Raw genomic sequence first — 18,147 nt, 5'->3', positions numbered from 1 at the left:
TAAACGCAAACTTTTGTATGTGATCAGTAGCTATAAATCGTTTAATAGCGGCAAAATAAATGCGTAAATAATAGTTTCAGTGTATTTGTATTTCTACTACCCTCTTTTTATAAAGTGTTTTGTAATTAAAGAAATATATTATTCTAGAAAATGCTTTTTACTGTGCGCTATAAAAGTATTCATTCTCTTTGGAAAAGCATTCATAATGCTGTTATGTTTATTACAGTAAATTAAAATTTCCTTCTATTACTGTGTAGAGAAAGCATAAAGTATTACAGATTTTGACCTATACAACATGCCTGTAAAATTTCTGTAATGCTCTCTCATTCCTGAATGAAACAGCGCTATTGAACAAATCATTTAAGAGAGTGATTCAATGACTGATAATGATGATTATATAGTCTTTGACCATGACATTTCTAGATTTACTGTTAATTACACCCCTATACTTTAAAGCTTAAAAATAGAAAAAAACTACTGATTTGATTAATAATTGCAGCAATTCACTTTTACAGGATTTATTGGAACCCCAGAGGCCATGTATTATGTGTATTGTGCTGTTTTGATCAACGGCCAGTTAAACAACACTTCTCAGCATCTCATAATCTAATTGAGGAATTCAAGCTTGGTCCATTTACATCTGTTGAAACGCACTAAAATGGCTCTCAACTGATGATGACCAACAAATGTGGTGCTTGATTTGTCAAACAGCGGGTTGTCCATTGAGAATTGATTCACCCCATGACCAGAAACAGTGGATGGTGATTTTTTTTTCTGACCACTGCAGCAGATCTAGTTGTTACTGTTTACTGAGCTGGAGGGTCGTGCCATTTACAGCACACACCGGCTCAGCGTCCTCCTCCGCAGCCATCAGATCTGCTGTACTGCACCTTTTATCTGTGCTTCTCACTCCACGCCATCTGGATTATTTGTGTGTGTGTGGTGTGGTGGACGACAACCACAGGGTCAGTGCGATAAAGCTGGGGTGTTGTTCTGTTGCTGGAGCACACTGAGGGAATGGTGGATGTAGAACAAGGTCAGATCAGCAGTGATTCAGAAAGCCATGTACTGGTTTTGAAAGCAACCCACATTATGCATTCAAACACTTCAAGCATGCGGAGTGATGCGTTTTGTGGTCTTAAATGTGTCACCGCACAAGCCAAGAGCCACTGCTTGATGTGTGAAGGAAATAATCTTATAGCGTTCAATGTATTATTTACATTTTATCTCCTTGTGCATTTGGGGTTGATTGGGAATTATGTTGTTTACATAAAAGAATACATTTAAAGAATAAAACATACTTGATATCCATTGTGACCGAACATTTTTTATTTCATTTGATTGCTTATAGCATCTTTATCGCAATATACTGTGCATACTGTGCGAAAACTATCTTAATCCAGCATTTCTACGATTCTGTCAATCATATTTTAAAAGTAAAGAAGCAATGGTGGCCACACAAGTCTTCACATTGTTTTACATACATTGTTTAGCAATGTGGACACCTCCAAATGTTGTTAAAAGAGTCACATGCTGTATTTATAAGATATAATTCAGCTGTTACCACAGAGGCGGGCGCACCCATTGAATGAAGTTTACTTTAGCGAACAGACTCTGCATTGGCTGTGAATAATAGCTAATAAAGTTGTAAATAACATTCAGTTTGTGGCACAGATTGATCGTTTGGGAGCCGCGCAGGAAGTAAACCACTCTTAGCAGTGAAAATGAAACCGAAAGCTCACACAGTGTTGCCAGATGTAGCTGACTGATTCCAGCCCAAAAAGTATTCAAAACCCGCCAAATTGCAAAAATACCCACCCAGTCTTCTGTATTCACGAAATCACGTCAGTGACAGATTTTAAACAGAAAATTACAGATTGTAAGCATATGTCTCATACACAATAATTCAACATCATCAGCATTAATGACCAGGACAAATCAGAAGTCAAGTCCGCCATTCCAAGTCTATACAAAATTTAGCATTTTAACCAACAGAACAGCTACACAAAGCCTATTGCTGTTTTTCCACATGTTTAAGAATAACAATATTAATAGCCCACTCATATTAACCTTTATTTTATATCTTCGGAATTGTGAGAAAATCTGGCTAAAATTCTCATTTTTTCCAGAATCGTGCAGCTCTAATCGCAGGAGTTGTTGAGTTGACCAGTTGACCAGAATCCACAGGCCAAAACAGATGAGATTTGTGGAGACACAACAGAATTTATCTATTATAGAGTGAAAGTTTAAAATTTCCATGTGTTTTTAAGGCCTGGGTGAACATTTTTAAAGCATTTTAAAAGAACATAAAGATTTGCTCAGTTGTGTTTATTTATCACTGTAGTTTGTTTATTATATGTATATTATAAATTACATCTAATATTTATATTTCACTCCCACACAAATCATCCTAGTCAATCTAAAGTAATGACTTTCCAAATAGAGCTATTTAAATCTTCTGGTGAAATTGTATTTATATTGTAAATAATGCATATTGCAGGAAAAAAATAATGCAATTGCAATGAAATCAGAATTAAAAGTCCCTCTTTGTTTTTCCTTTTTAAACATTTCCCAAATGATGTTTAACAGAGCAAGGATTTTTTTCATATGAAATTTCATTTAAAATGTGATAATATGTTTTTCCTCTGGAAAAGGCTTTTTTGTTTTATTTCGGCTAGAATAAAAGCAGTTTTTAATTAAAAAAAAAAACATTTTAAGGTCAAAATTATTAGCCCCAAAGCTATCTATTTTTTCAATAGTCTACAGAACAAAGCATCATTCTAAAATAACTTGCCTAGTTAACCTATTTAACCTAGTTAAGCCTTTAAATGTCATTTTAAGCTGCACAGAAGTGTCTTGAAAAATATCTAGTCAAATTTAATTTACTGTCATCATGGCAAAGATAAGATACATTTATTAGAAAGAGTAAGTAAAACTATTATGTTTAGAAATGTGTTGAAAAAATCTCTATGTTAAATAGAAATATATGTATAGAAATATATAGGGGCTAATAATTCAGGGGGGCTAATAATTCTGACTTCAACTGTACTGTATGTCCTGAAGCCATTTACAATTCCTACTCATTTTTTTCTGATTTTCTGGAACCTTCAAAAATTTTGTTGCACTCTTTCTTCTTGCTACAATTATGGATGTCCTCTAATTCTGATCACTTTATTTTCCACTAAGTAATGAAACATGTGCCTTGGTTATTTTATTAAACAAAATGATAAAGATTTAACTAGATCTATCTTTCTGTATGACTGTCTTTCTGTCAGTATATGGCCTGTCAGTCTAAATTACATATAAGTATAAATAGTTTTGGATGTTTGTTTCAATAAGACATATTTTATTTCTTTATACTTTAACAGTACAACCTAGTTCTAACTATTACCAAATCATTTAAAACCATTCTAACCATTACAGAGAGTTTACAGTGTGTTTTTAATGCGGAAGAGTACTAATAATCTTGTTCACTGTAATATACTGTTAATGCGTGTCTGTGTTTTGCTTTTCTCTTAATCAGTAGTCACAGCATTATTATATTGTGAGTGGATTAAAAACTTTTGTTCTTTTTCTCCAGGTCCAGATTCATCAGCTTTTGTCCTCCTTGTCCATCAGGTGCTGGAGAGCCTCAGGTAGAACTGACGAGCTGACGGTACGTGACCTCTCTGTCTTTTTCTCTCTCTCTTACATGAACAACACTGTCCCGAGCAGGTTAGGCAGGGGTCACACACATAAATCAGACTTACTCAAGACCACCAGCCCATTCTCTGGTCTGTTCATGCGTGTTTATTTTCAGTTCAGGTTTTATGGCTGTGTAGCTCGCAGAAACTCTTCCCTCACTGCTTATTTTAGGAGTAATTAGTACAGGGTGGTCTGGATGCATTTCAAGTTTTGTGGTTTTAGTTGGAGTGAATGTATTTGCCCCCACAACGTTTTCTGTTTGTTGATCATATACATGCAGTAATGCCATAGTTTATACCCTTAAAATTGCACATGGGCATTTGAACAGTTTGAACAGGTTTCCAGTTTGAATTTAAGAAGGTTTGTTGGTTTACAGGCTTGTTTTCATGCACCACTTTGGAGATGTTGAGTTAAACTTGAACTCTGTATTTGTTTAAGGGAATAGTTGATGTAAAAATGAAAAATGTTTTTTTTTTTTGTGTGTGTGTTTGTTAAAATGATATGTTTTCAATAAAAAATGGAAATATAAATATATATATATATATATATATATATATATATATATATATATATATATATATATATATATATATATATATATATAWTCTTTTTTTTTTTTTTTTTTATCAAAAAGTGTATCTGGATGGCAGGGTTGCAAAGTTAATTGAAATAAAGCTGCAATGACTTAATACTTCCATGGCAGGGCGCCACGCCAAAATTCATCCTGCCATGGCTACATTACAGCTTCTCAATCAAAACATTTTGTTTTTTAATAGCGGGTAATAATCGCACCAAAATGTATTGAAGGCTAAGTGAATTATAACAAACTTTTCTGTTAGCGTAGTAGTGCTCTGCCTCATTTGTTTAACCCTTTAAGGTTACGTGCTGACAGACCGACAGACTGACTGACTGACTGACAGGTGTGTGATGCTAGCAGGCTAGCAAACACGACAAATAGCCATTTCACTTTACTTCAGGACACATTAATACTGCTCGGTAGGTCTATTGGAAACGTTCATATATATTCCTAGCAAATCGAATAAATGCTTGAGACATACTCGTGACATAAACGCACTAAATCGCTCTTCAGTAGCGTTTATTTGAGAGCATACAAGAAGATCTGCGCTTGAGTTTAAGTTTTTTGCACGAGCACAGGAAATCGCCGCGCAAGAAAAGAAATTTGCATGCTTGTAGGCTATTATATAAACGTGATTTTGACTTGAAATCCTGTGCTCACGACATTTACGATATTTGTCATTGCAAAAACGCCATAAGTAGTTGGTAGATCTGTGTAAACAAAAAAGGCCTACCGCCACAGCTGGATAAAATCCTAGAGGAAACAACGTACTGTGCTTTAACTGAATGTATATGCACTGCTTGTTTTAGAGTGAAGCACAGCACTGTCGTCCTTTACACATGAGAAACTCATAAAATGATGTTAAATGCTGCTCTTCATGGACTTCAATCAAGTCTGAGTTTGGTTCATATATATCTATATGTGTGTGCGTGTGTGTGTGTGTGTGTGTGTGTGTGTATATATATATATATATATATTAGGTATGTAACGGTATCAGAATTTCACGGTACGGTAATACCTCGGTATGAATGTCACGGTACGGTATTTATTGAATCATTTACAGGAAAAAACAAAACTTATGAAAATACTCCAAAAAAGTGCCAAGAGTGTTAATGACATACAAATTAGTCATCTATCTGTAAGCTTTGAAACAGAAACTTCAATTTTAATAACAAAAAATTATTAAACCATGTAAAAAAATTAAGTTTCAATTTAGTAGTGTTGAAAACTCATCACATTCAACATTTAATCACTCACTCACTTAGATAGAGATGGGTTTAAAGGAAAATTATCATATAAATATAATCTGGTAAAAGCTGGTATCTCTGGGTATTTACAATGTCCCCTGCAACAGAAAAAAACCCTCTCATTTGGGACCGAGGTTTCTGGGACAAGAGAGATATGACTTGGCCCAGGTTGACAGCAGTGGGTAATGTTGTGCATTGTCTTTCCCCCACTTGAGAGGACAAACCATGAGTGAGATAGAGGTCTCATGTCTGCATCAATCTGAACAGTGTGCTGTGTTTCTGCAGTCCCCATGACTGATTATTAGTCGTATTCCCCAACTTGCAGGCACGTGCACACACAGGCCTCAACCTGTGCAGTGCACATGCCCTTTTTAGTCTTGGATAGAAAGTTCCCTTCCAAAATGATCAAAAGTGCCCCCGCGACGCGACATACCCTCCGTCCCCGCTTTACAGTACGCGCACGACAACACAGCTGATCAGAACGCGCGCGACAACACAGCTGATAAGAACTCGCGCGACAACACCGCTATTCAGTACGCGCGCGGCGACAACACCCGCTTTAGGGTTTTCTAACTCTTTTTCATCCCCGCTTCTAGCAGCACACTCCATTTCCGCATTACTGGATCTGTAGCGACAACAGACCGCAAGGGATTATGGCCAAGCCTGGGCTGATGGGAATTGTAGTTTCCGGTACCTCCCGTTCGCTTCATTCGCCTGAGCAAATTTTCTCAGAAGACCTATAGTTTTACCGAGTCATGCGACTACGGTAATATCGAAAAAAATTAATATTGCGGTATGACGGTATTTACAATACCGTTACATCCCTAATATATATATATATATATATATATATATATATACACATATATATTAGTCCTGTCAATCGATGAAAAACAATTAACTAATTAATCACACTTTTTTTTTAAATTAATCGCGATTAATCACATTTAAAAGACTAAAACTTGTAATTTTGGCTATTCAAATGTAAAATTTATGTAAATGCAAAACAAAAACTTTGTAATTTCTAAATATAATTGTTTATTATAATTTTTGTAACAGATTTCTTCATGTAAACAACATACCCACAATAAACCATCAAGATCTTTTTATTTTGCATCAAAATATTATTGTATATGCTATAAATAATTCTTATTATGTAATTAATCATTATTATAATTAGGCGTAAGTAGATAATTATGGTTTTCTTTTTTCCCAATACTGCGTTGTGGCTTTAAAGACATCCACTGTGTAAAATATATGCTGGAATATGTATTTTTTGGCTAATTATTCATTTTTAATGATAATAATAGTAATAGTAATAATAATCATTAATAATCATTAAGATTGCTTACATTCAGTTACCTTTTTTTTTTTACCTGTTGCATAAAATAATTTTTAAAATCTATTTCAGTACGCAGTCTAACACCCCCCCCCCCCCCCCCCCCCCCCCTCATATCCCATTTTCAGTCAGCTATTTTGTTTTTCCAGAAAAATTGCTGTTACATTTCCCTCCCAAATGCAGCCCTCACCAGATGGTGTCATTCACTGAACAATCTCAGGGCAATCTTGGCTTGTTGTGTTCTGATGGGTACAGATGTGGAGTCCTCGACACCTCTCATGATGTACAACTGAACCCTGTTTGAGACCAAACATAGACCACTGGCGCAGTTATCACACACCTTCATGTCCGCTAAGGGAAGACTCATTCTCAAGCAGCCACTGATACAGCAAAGGCCAATTTATCACGGCCACTAAGTCGTAATTGCCAAGTAAAGTGCCTGGAGCACAAAAATAACCAACTAATGGCCGTGGGTGGCATTGATCTCGTCTTGGCCTGGGCAGAAATGCACCAATCAAACTTCTCTTACTTTGCTTTGTCTCGTTTTGGCTGTTTTTGAGCAGTCGAGTGGAGTTTGAGAGCACTTGTATTGCTCCTTTCGGACTTGGTTCAGGTAATGGAGTGTATCGCTGTTTCCGACAGACCAAAACACTCTGGCTTCCTGTTCAAAAGGTGGCTAATCAGTCTCCACTGGTTTGAGCTGTAAGGGTGAGCAAGTCGCCAGGACTAACAACTTCTCCATTTCGATTTTCTGTCTTCTAACGCTCGATTTATTAACTGTAGTGTGTTCAAAAATATCTGTTTTGATATGTAGTACTTCTGCCATTTACTATTCATTTTAAATTATCTGCTTTAAGGCACTTTAGGTCCACCCGTTCTAGCCAATAGCATAATATCACCTACTGGGAAGGCTGGTATAGAGATATTGAAAGCACCCGTCAATTGAAAATACAGATACGAATCCAGATGCATTGCATTTACTGTGTGTTTAGCTCAAATCACCGCTAAATGTAAAATCTAACACTTCTAACACACATCATTGACATAGAAGCTCAACTTTACTTAGTTTAAACTAAAACTGCTGCAGTGGTCATCGCGAGAATTCTGCTCTTCCCCATTCATTTATTAGGCTGGCTGAGTCTCGCCTGCTTTTCCATAAGCACAGAAAAATATTGCATAACGAGAATGACAGTTAAAATGACTCAAACCGAAACCAAAACCTTTAAAGTGTGACAGAAGTGATGCCTTTCTTACTTTCCTTTGTCCGTTTTTTTTTCTTTTTTTTAGTTACTGATGACTGCTTTGAAGCTTTCAGCATTGAATTGAATGATTTATTATAATCTTACGTTTATGTTTTGTAGCAGAAATATTTTTTGTTTATTAAATTGACATGCAAATAAAAACAATAGTGCAAAATATATTTCTTACTGCTATGTTTAATTTTTTTGATGCAAAGCATACATTTATTTTTCATAATTTAAAAGTAGGACTTTTTATAGCAGATAACTTACATTTAAGGTAGCATGATAATGACAAATGAAATTCATTGTTGATGTTATTGTCATCTTCGTCATCATTAATATTTTATAATTATTAGACATTTATTTTGGAATTATTGTGCAAATATCAATAAGTCATTAGAATTAGTTAATTGTTTGTGTTTTTTTATTATTCCTGATTAATGATGTTTTTTAAATACAAGAAATCCAGTTTTATTGTATACAATTTGCAGTGGTGCTCATTCATTTTTGCTGGGTTGTCCTAAATTTGTTATGGTGCTCCTAAACTTTTAAAGTTGAGAGCACCGGTGCTACCAAGTAAAAAAAGTAAATTTCCAGTCCTGCATTAGACAAATACAATTTTTAATTTATTTTAATTAATTAATTAATTTATTTATTTTTAGCGTAAAATATAAGGAACTTTGAATTCATTTGATTTTCTAAATTAGTAAATTGTTTTGAAATTAATGAATGCATAATAATCGTGAAACCGTGATTATTCCTCAGACTATTCCTCAAACAAAATCTACTATCGTTGCATCCTTATTTAAAACACGGACAAAATTCACCTGTTGAAAATATAAACCATGATATAAACATCCAAAGCTTGTAGTTTGTCACTTCCACCTAAATCGAGCAACGTTTTTTTTTCACGCCACCTCATTACTCCAACACAGGGGCGTAACATAAAAGGACATAACCTGTAGTAAGTTATAGGTAAAGGTAGGCCCACCCGGAATCCCGCAGATTTTTAGCCCATCATTAATTCTGTTTATTTGCTCAAGTAAATGTGTGTAAATCTAAATTTATTCAGTTTTTTTAATTAATTTTAGTAATGTTATTGACTAATGTGAAAATGTTCATCTGATTTATGTACAATGCAGTTTGTACAGTAATATTTTAATATTTTATAGAACAGTAATATAGTCTTTTACTAGATATTTTATATGACAAACTTGCTTTATTTACCAAATAAAGTTAATCTAATTGGATTTGCATTTTAAACATTAAATAAAAGTTAAAAAGAAATTATTTTTTATTTCATATATTAAGGTTTTAGTTATGATATTAAAATTTTTTTTTACCAAAATCCCTCGCAGAAATATCAAAAAAACGTCTGCAGATTCCATCTAGCCCTAGTTATAGGCGTAATCTGCAATTATAGAGATCCCATTGAACCGTTTAAGATGTCACAATGAGATGTTGTTGGCAAGATGGCGAAAATAATTACCAGCACACATTTTCGGCAAAAGTTTTCATGAGTTTTTTCCATATTTATCCACAACCAATTCATTTGGTATATTATTATATTCATTCATTTAGCAACTCCATCATGCAACTCCACTCGCTGACTTGGTCATCCGTTTTGTCATGACAGTTACCCTACTCGACATCGCCCCCCCTGTGGTTGCAAATAACAGTACAATGGTGAGTGCATCAAGTATGAAAGTCTCCGTGCAAATACCTGCGCAAATACTCAATTCCGTGTTTATTGTGAACCCAGCATTAATGTGTTTATTTATTTTATAATATTAAAATTGATATTTAAATTGTAATTAAAATTGTGTGTGTTGACAAATGAATGCTTGCATAAATATTACATATGTGAATTAATTATGTGGCAGTACTTCTCTGTAGTATTGTTAATTGTATCGAGTGTCAATATTTTTTAAGGTATGGAAGTTACAAATTCTAGTTTGATGACAACGCTACCCTAGACATTGATTCTCTGGCTCAAACCCTGGCGTCATCGCTCTGCTTCCCTCCCCATGATGCTTTGTGGCCCAGATGCCAAGCCTCGCCCTTAGAAACACACACTGACACACATGCTCACTCTATGGCCAATCCACGTGAGTGTATTCCTAGTCTGCCTCTCATATTCCTGCACGCTCGTCTCTCTCCGTCAAATCAACACACACACACGCACAGACACACAGCTTCGCCGCAGTGTCCTTGAGAATCCAATGACTTTGGCAGCCTGCGCCTCTATCTCTGCTGTTTTATAGAACGGCTGACATTTCAGAGTTAATTGATCATTCTGGATGTAGCTTCTAACTCAAGTTGATAAATTCTTCACACTTTTTTTGAATGAAAATAATTACGACCTCTGAGATATATCGTTTATTTCCTTATGCTTTATTATTATAATTTAAGTTGATTATGGACAACATAAACAACTACAACATTACTTTGAATAAAATTTAAAATAATAATAACCAATAAATAATAAATCACTAAAATATAATAAATGTTAACAGTAAGAGTTTAAATAGTTCATTCATTCATTCATTTTCCTTTGGCTTGGTTCTAAATTTATCAATTTTTATTTAAATTATATTTTTGTTACTATTACTCGGTGGCGGAAAGAGTACTGAAAAATCATACTCAAGTAAAAGTACCATTACTTGCTTAAAAATGTAGAGCAATTACAGTTAAAGTATCTGTTGTAAATATTACTCAGAGTAAAAAACCTTTCAAAAGTACTCAAGAGTAGTATTACGCTGTCAAAAGCTGATGCATTTACATGTAATTTGTGCATGTGTGTGTTAACGTAACATTCTATAGTGCATTTAGTTATTGTCCAGCAGGCACACAACATCATAAGACATTAATATTAGGTTATGCCTAGTTCAGACTGCGTGATTTTAGCCCCGATTTTGGCTCGCCGACAGGTTTTGAGAAATCGCTGACAAATGCCTGAAATCACAGGCAAATCGATGCTCGTGCACGTGAGTGACAATCATACAGTATGAACGATCAAAGACGCGATCTGAGAGAATCGCCGATGAGTCGCCGATGCCTGTGAGATATTTGGCGTGCTAAATATCTGGAGCTGTCGGCGATTCAAATCATGCTGTGTGAATTGAGTTTTAACTGAAAATAACATCAGCGATCGCCTAAAGCCAATGAGAGAGCAGCTTTCACTTGCGTGTGTGTGTGTGTGTGTATACCTGCTGCAGGCCAGCGGGAGGCTCGGGGAGAAGTTATAAGCGCTCTTTTTCGGTTTATTTGGACTCACGAAATGAAGGGAAAACTAGTGGAGGTTTGACAGGACTCAGGAGCAACCGTGTCTGTTTGACGTTTCATACAGAAAAAAATTAGTTTATTATCAACGTTGAGGAGAAATGGCTAATTCCCTTTAAACCCAGGTGAGCAAACATGTACATGTTCTACGTTCTACCCCATTAAAGACTTCTTTCTCATTATGTAGTTAATAACAAAAGATATACTACGTGTTTTTGGCTGTGAGACATAGTTTGGACGAAGTTGTCGGCGATTCTCCCTATAATAAAGTCATGCAATGTGAATGTCCATGTCGCCGAACCATCTTGCAGTGTAAACAAAGCAGCAACGAAACGCTAGCCCAGATAGTCATGCAGTGTGAAAACATATGTGACACGACTAGTTTGAAAATCATGCAGTCTGAACTCGGCATTAGATTTAGGTTGTGATGTTGGGTGGCCAAATTTCAATGTCTAGTCAGTGTCTAAGGACAATGTTATTTTGACGTCCAATAACGACATCAAATGACATTGATATTTGGTTGATTTTAGGTTGTGATAGAAAGTGACCAAAATCTAACGTCAAGCTAACATCTTAAACCAACGTCTTATTGACGCAAATACTGACATTTATTCGTCAGGTACTGTATGACAACCAAAATCCAATGTCTGATAGAAGTCAAAGTGGTAACACAACGTCAAGCTGTAGCATCATTAGACATTGATATTTAGTTAATTTTAGGTTGGACATTAGACGTTGACATCAGCCTGATGTTGGGTTCTGATGTCAACCCAATTTTCATTTCCACACAAAATGCAACGTCCCCACAACATTGGGGTGCAATGTCAATCTGACGTCATGTTGACGCATGTGCCTGCTGGGTGTTTAAGGCCATTTCATTCATCATACAGTAAACATCTGTCATCTTCTCATCAGTAACATACATCTAAACAGTCTCAACGTCAATGCATTTAAAGATTTTGGACATCTTCTTGGACACTTTTAATGCTTCCAAACAATATGCTGCCCATGTCTTGAGGTAGTTCATTATGACGTGATTTACCTTTTTACTTCTTTGTACGATTTGATTGGACAGGAATCACAGGACTGATTTTTCTAATTCCCATAGACAAGAAAAAAAAATTATGAAGCAGTGACTGCAGGTAAAAGGAAAGTAAAAGTACCAGTACTGCACTAAAATGTACTCAAAGGAATGTAAAAGTACAGATTTTTATAACTACTTAGAAAATTACAATTCCTGAGAAAATCTACTCAATTACAGTAGTTTAAGTATTTGTAATTTGTTACTTTACACCACATAATAAAAATCCTTCAGTATTTTTAATTGTATGCTATTTTAAGAATTCAAAATATTGCTGATGGTGTTAAAATACTGAATTATCTGATGTTAAGACTTATTTTATTTGTGCACACGGTATTATGCTTTTCAAATGATTGTGATACGATCTGTTTCCTTTCATCTGTGTCTTATCATTATCGCCATCTGACATTTGAGATCAGTTTCTCAAAGCCGCTCTCTTCCGTTGTCATTTCCTGTCAGGGAGTTTACAGTGCTACTGTATTTCATTGTCTAGCCTTTGTTCTCTGTCAGCCTTTGTTATTCCCATCTCCTATCTGTTTTTCATCATTTTGAGATGTATTTTGGATTGGACTGTATGGGTTTGTCTTGCGGAAGACACAAACATGATCTGCTTTCAGAGAGAGAGAGAGAGAGAGAGAGAGAGAGAGACGCTGTTCTGTTTAAAGCTGCTTGAATTTCGGATTAAAACGGTGTCTGCCGCTGGGAGTCCTGGAGTCACCGACCACAACTGATGAATACAGATAAACACTGATAAACACACAGATGATCATTTGCTCAGTTTGATGAATAATGGACATTAAAAACTACAGTGCCCTCCACTAGTATTGGCATCCTTGGTAAATATGGGGGAAGAAGAATTAAAAATGTCTTAACTGTTTAACCTTTCGATCTTTTATTTTGGATTTGTTTTTGAATGAGAAGTAGTAATGTAATGTCAAATTGTAGACCTTTTGACCGTAAGACCAAACTAACTTCAGCAATTCTACAGCATTTAGGGTGCTTTTACACCTGTAGATTGATTGTTTTGTTCTGAAACAGGAATTAAAATGGTTACAATGTTGCTTTTTGTTCTTGATGAGGTTTGACTTCAGTGTTCCTAAACAGACCTAAATATTTAGGGGTTCTGCTCAGCTGTCACACCCTTTATTTTAATGTATGACGATGAGCAATAAAACATTGTAAGCGAAAAGGTGAACTTTAATATTGAATGGTAAAACCACAGATATAATCACCAAATATAAATCAGAGGTACAACTTTCTCATACAGAGCCTCATTTCAGTTGTTAAGGGTTGTAAAAATTATACTGTTGAATCTATTAATATATTGCTCTTAATTTTTGTCATTCAAGTGATCTCAGGCCGATTATTTTGGTGCATATCCAAGCACGGTTTGCGGTATTCACATATGCCTAAGGCCCCATTTACACTAGTGCGTTTTGGTTTTAAAACAGCGTTTTAGAATGAAAACGATCCGCGTCCACACTTGCGTTTTACCCAGCATTTCTGAACTGCTCTCCGTCCATACCAGAACGCTAAAAAAGCACACATCACGTGACCACAAACACACTCTTTGACAAGCGCTGCAGCCCATCTACCCAGATGAGAGCTGTGCTAGTCGGACTTCTCATCAAGCATCTCCCGCTGGATCTAATCTCACTGTATTTATTAATCGGGATATTTCATTCATCTTGTTGTCTTTATCTAACGACATATTCCCTGACTTTGGTCATTAGAATCTATTACTTGTTCTCAGGTAACATGTTTTGGCTGAGCGCAAAGATAAGTTAATGATTAATGTAACCACCTAGCCTATTCTGTATATTGACTGATCGCTAGCCTTTATTTCCTATAATGTATAAACTTATTGTATGTTATACTTTTATAATGGCTATTATCGATTATTAAAACAGGTATTAAGCAAAAGAGACGGGAAGTTTCGTATTTTCACTGAAATTGAAAGGAGGTAGTTGTTATAGGCTCTGTTTTGTTATAAATATCTACACAGTGAAGATGACGCTCATATATGCAGCACGGCGCCTCAACATTTCTGCTGTCTGTTTAGTTGTTAATATTAAAATGAAAATAGGCAGTTCCTTATATCATGTTTACATTTTATTGTTGAGAAAGTGAAACAACGTAGCCAGGGTGATGTGAATGAAGTTATAAAGTACACTGTTCGTTTGAAGATTTACCCGTGTCCTCGGTATAGTCTGTTTTCCATATCAAACTGAGAACAAGAGACTGCAACCTTGATCAAACTTGCGAAGTCTGAACTTACACGGAGGCTACTTAATATTGAGGAAAAGCCCCAATCAGAGAGACGAATGTCGGCAGCCCCGCCTCCGTTTTCAGATGTCTCCGTTTTCCATCATCCACACTGAGACGGAGCAGCAGCGTTTCAGAATGAAAACGGCCTCTCCAGTGTTTTTGAAACGCTCTGTTTTCGGCGCTCGAGAACTCCGGCATAGTGTGGACGGATGGCGTAACCGTAGCAAAACTTATGGGTTTTCAAACTAAAACGCATTAGTGTAAACGGGGCCTAAATGAACTGAGCTAAGGGGGGAAACGTGTCAGGTTCCTAAACAAACGTCTAGGTGTGAAAGCACCCTTAAGGCTGAATTATACTCCTGCTTTAACTGCACACGTATGCTCCGGCACAGCCTTTGCGTGATCACATATTCCTCAATTTGGCTGACGCCGATGGCACCTTTCAAAAAATGTAACTACACCTCGCAATTATGTGTAGTGCAAGCTCTGTGATTGGTCAGCTTGGTAGTTGTGCAGTGTGGGCAGTGCTGAAAGCCGTGAGCCCAATGGAGCGAGTGTTTAGAAGTGTCAAGTCCTGTGAAGAAGCTCTAGATGTTTTGTGTTTACCTTATCATAATAAATAAAATAGTTGCATGTACACCAGTTACCGTGTCTGAATAAGCAAGTTTTAGCTACTTGTACGTTAAGGTAGCGTTCAGAAAAACAAAACGCTCGCAAAGAAACTCGATACAGAGGAACATAACATAACCTACTGCCAGCTAGTGTTTTATAAGTGTTATTGCCGAGCACCACATAACAGCACGCAGAAATAAATGCTCGGCCTACACGCACGGCAAGCACCGTGGGTCACATCGAACACTTGACGCAGATGTATAAACCAGCCTTTAAGCTTTTTTAATGTGTTTAAAAAATAAAAATCATGTTTTCAAAATTATCTGCATTTACGCATCTGACAAAATACTGTTTTACCTATGCCAGGCCAATATTTGTCACTGTCACTAAACAGTACTTGTAAGGAAGCAATGACATTTAGCTCCACGCTGATGAATAATTTTCCATAATTTTATCGCGGGACGATAACGTATGACCACACGTGCCTACAGACATACTTGCCAAAGAAGCAAAATGAAAGAAGAATATTGCTGTTTGATACAGACGAGCTGATGCCAAACCAGCGCTGATGCTGATCGCTTCCTGGATCTGCATCATACACACAACAAATAGGCTTTACCTTTTATTTTACAGCTTATAATGCATGTATGCACATTAATGCAATATCATATTCAAACAACAAAACTGTTTACAAAATGTCAACATATGCGCGTGTTGTCATTGTCTTTTCATCACGCAGCACACGCACTTGAACCATGAGTAAGAGAGGAATCCATATAGCAAGACATGATCTTTAAAATAATGATTTTTTTATTTGACAGAAAAAAAAAAACATATGATTGGAAAAAAAATAGCCTATGCCGGTTTTTAAAAAGGATCAATCAGTGTTTTCGTTTTGTTCTCTAAATGAATTGTTTAAGTGAAAATAATTCAGGGCAGGCCAATTTATTTTATTCATTTTATTTAGTTTATTCTGTTTTTCTATGCTGTTGGAAACACTGCATGTGCGTGAAGACGCTCTGTTGTTATGTTCTGTTATTAATATGCTGGCATGTTAAAATAAATCAGTATTTAAAATGCAATATTTAATGTCTCAGACACAAAATAGACACGTCAATTTGTTTTAAAAAAATTAATAATAATTTAATAGTGACTAGTTAACCGTTAAAAACTGATTAACGAGTGGCGGTTGTCAGTTAGCAAAATTAAATGAAATGAGCACCCCTATATTTTATTTTTATTAGACTTATATATTAGCCATTTTTTGTATAAAACTGCTATGTTTACAATTGTTTGCTCCCAGAGAGATCACCTTTTTTGTTCTGAGAAAACATCAAATGGTTAAACTACTGTATAAAGGCATTTTCTTCACTGTCACCTTTTTATCAAGGGTGACACTATTGGATACTGTTTGTGCTTGTAAATAAATGTTTTGTGTATTGAATAATGCAGCAAGATGCATGACAGTGGCAAAAAGCATCGTATTATGAAATTTAATTGCAGTGAGATTCATTTTGTGCGGTCTTCAGTCTTCCAGTGTTCAGTTCAGGTACTGGTGGTGTTGGAGTGTTTAGTGTTGAGTAAGTGTTGTTGTGTCAGTGGTCAGTCAATGGCTCTGTGTGTTTGACCATGTGCTGATACACCATCTCAGTCCTCCATCTGTCTCTGTCATCTCTCTCTCTCTCTCTCTCTCTCTCTCTCTCTCTCTCTCTCTCTTTCTCTCTTACTCCTCCTGCCTTCCATTCGTCACTCTCTGGGATTCAGGGAGCTGCTGCTGGAAGGATGTAGCCATGACGACAGTTCCCGTGGGATGAACCAGCACAGAGCCACACTTTTTTTTGCCCACCGTTCCATGCCGTCTCTCTACCCCCCCCAACCTCCATTTATATTTGTATTGTTGGCTTGACAAAAAAGGTGTATTGTGTAAAAGTACCAAATAGTTATGAGAACGAAAAGTGCAGAAAAAAATAAATGTATAAGTAAATAAATAAATAGAATATCTATAAATAGAAATAATAATAATAATAAGGGAAAGCTAATGAGTGAGCAAATGAGCTAGTGTGTGTACTGTACACTCACCAGCCACTTTATTAGGTACACCTTACTAGTACCGAGTTAGACCCCCTTTTGCCTTCAAAACTGCACTAATCCCTCATGGCATAGATTCAACAAGGTACTGGAAATATTCCTCTGAGATTTTGCTCCATATTGACATGATAGCATCACATAGTTGCTGCAGATTTGTTGGCTGCACATCCATGATGCGAATCTCCAGTTTCTAAACATCCCATAGGTGCTCTGTTGGATTGAGCTCTGGTGAATATGGAGGCCATTTGAGTACAGTGAACACCTCAGAAACCAGTCTGAGATGATTCACGCTTTATGACATGATGCATTATCTTGCTGAAAGTAGCCATCAGAAGATGATCATAAAGGGATGCACATGGTCAGCAACAATACTCAGGTAGGCTGTGGCATTCACACAATGCTCAATTGATACTAATGGGCACAAAGTGTGCCAAGACAATTTCCCCCACATCTTTACACCACCAACACTAGCCGGAACCATTGATACAAGGCAGGATGGTTCCATGCTTTCATGTTGTTGATATCAAATTCTGCCCCTACCATAAGAATGTCGCAACAGAAATTAAGACTCATCAGACCAGGCAGCGTTTTTCCAATCTTCTATTGTCCAATTTTGGTGAGCCTGTGCCAATTGTAGCCTCAGTTTCCTGTTTTTAGCTGACAGAAGTGGCACCCAGTGTGGTCTTCTGCTGCTGTAGCCCATCTGCCTCAAGGTTCACCGTGTTGTG

The 18,147-nt window shown here is 36.3% G+C and overlaps 1 protein-coding gene across 16 annotated transcripts in view; it reads left to right on the top strand.

Annotated features, from left to right (window-relative positions):
* The window catches only part of strbp (spermatid perinuclear RNA binding protein), a 192,272-nt gene that overhangs the window by 52,240 nt on the left and 121,885 nt on the right, over positions 1 to 18,147 (top strand). For all 16 annotated transcript variants that reach the window (XM_021479265.3, XM_073914466.1, XM_073914464.1 and 13 more), the window contains exon 2: positions 3,581 to 3,655. The gene's annotated coding sequence lies outside the window, so the exon portion shown is untranslated. The remainder of the gene's footprint in view (positions 1 to 3,580; positions 3,656 to 18,147) is intronic.

The sequence above is a fragment of the Danio rerio genome, chromosome 10 (assembly GCF_049306965.1).
Source record: "Danio rerio strain Tuebingen ecotype United States chromosome 10, GRCz12tu, whole genome shotgun sequence".
NCBI classification, from domain to species: domain Eukaryota; kingdom Metazoa; phylum Chordata; class Actinopteri; order Cypriniformes; family Danionidae; genus Danio; species Danio rerio.
The sequence above is the reverse complement of the archived record's forward strand: the minus strand, read 5'-3'. Positions and strand labels throughout refer to the sequence as shown.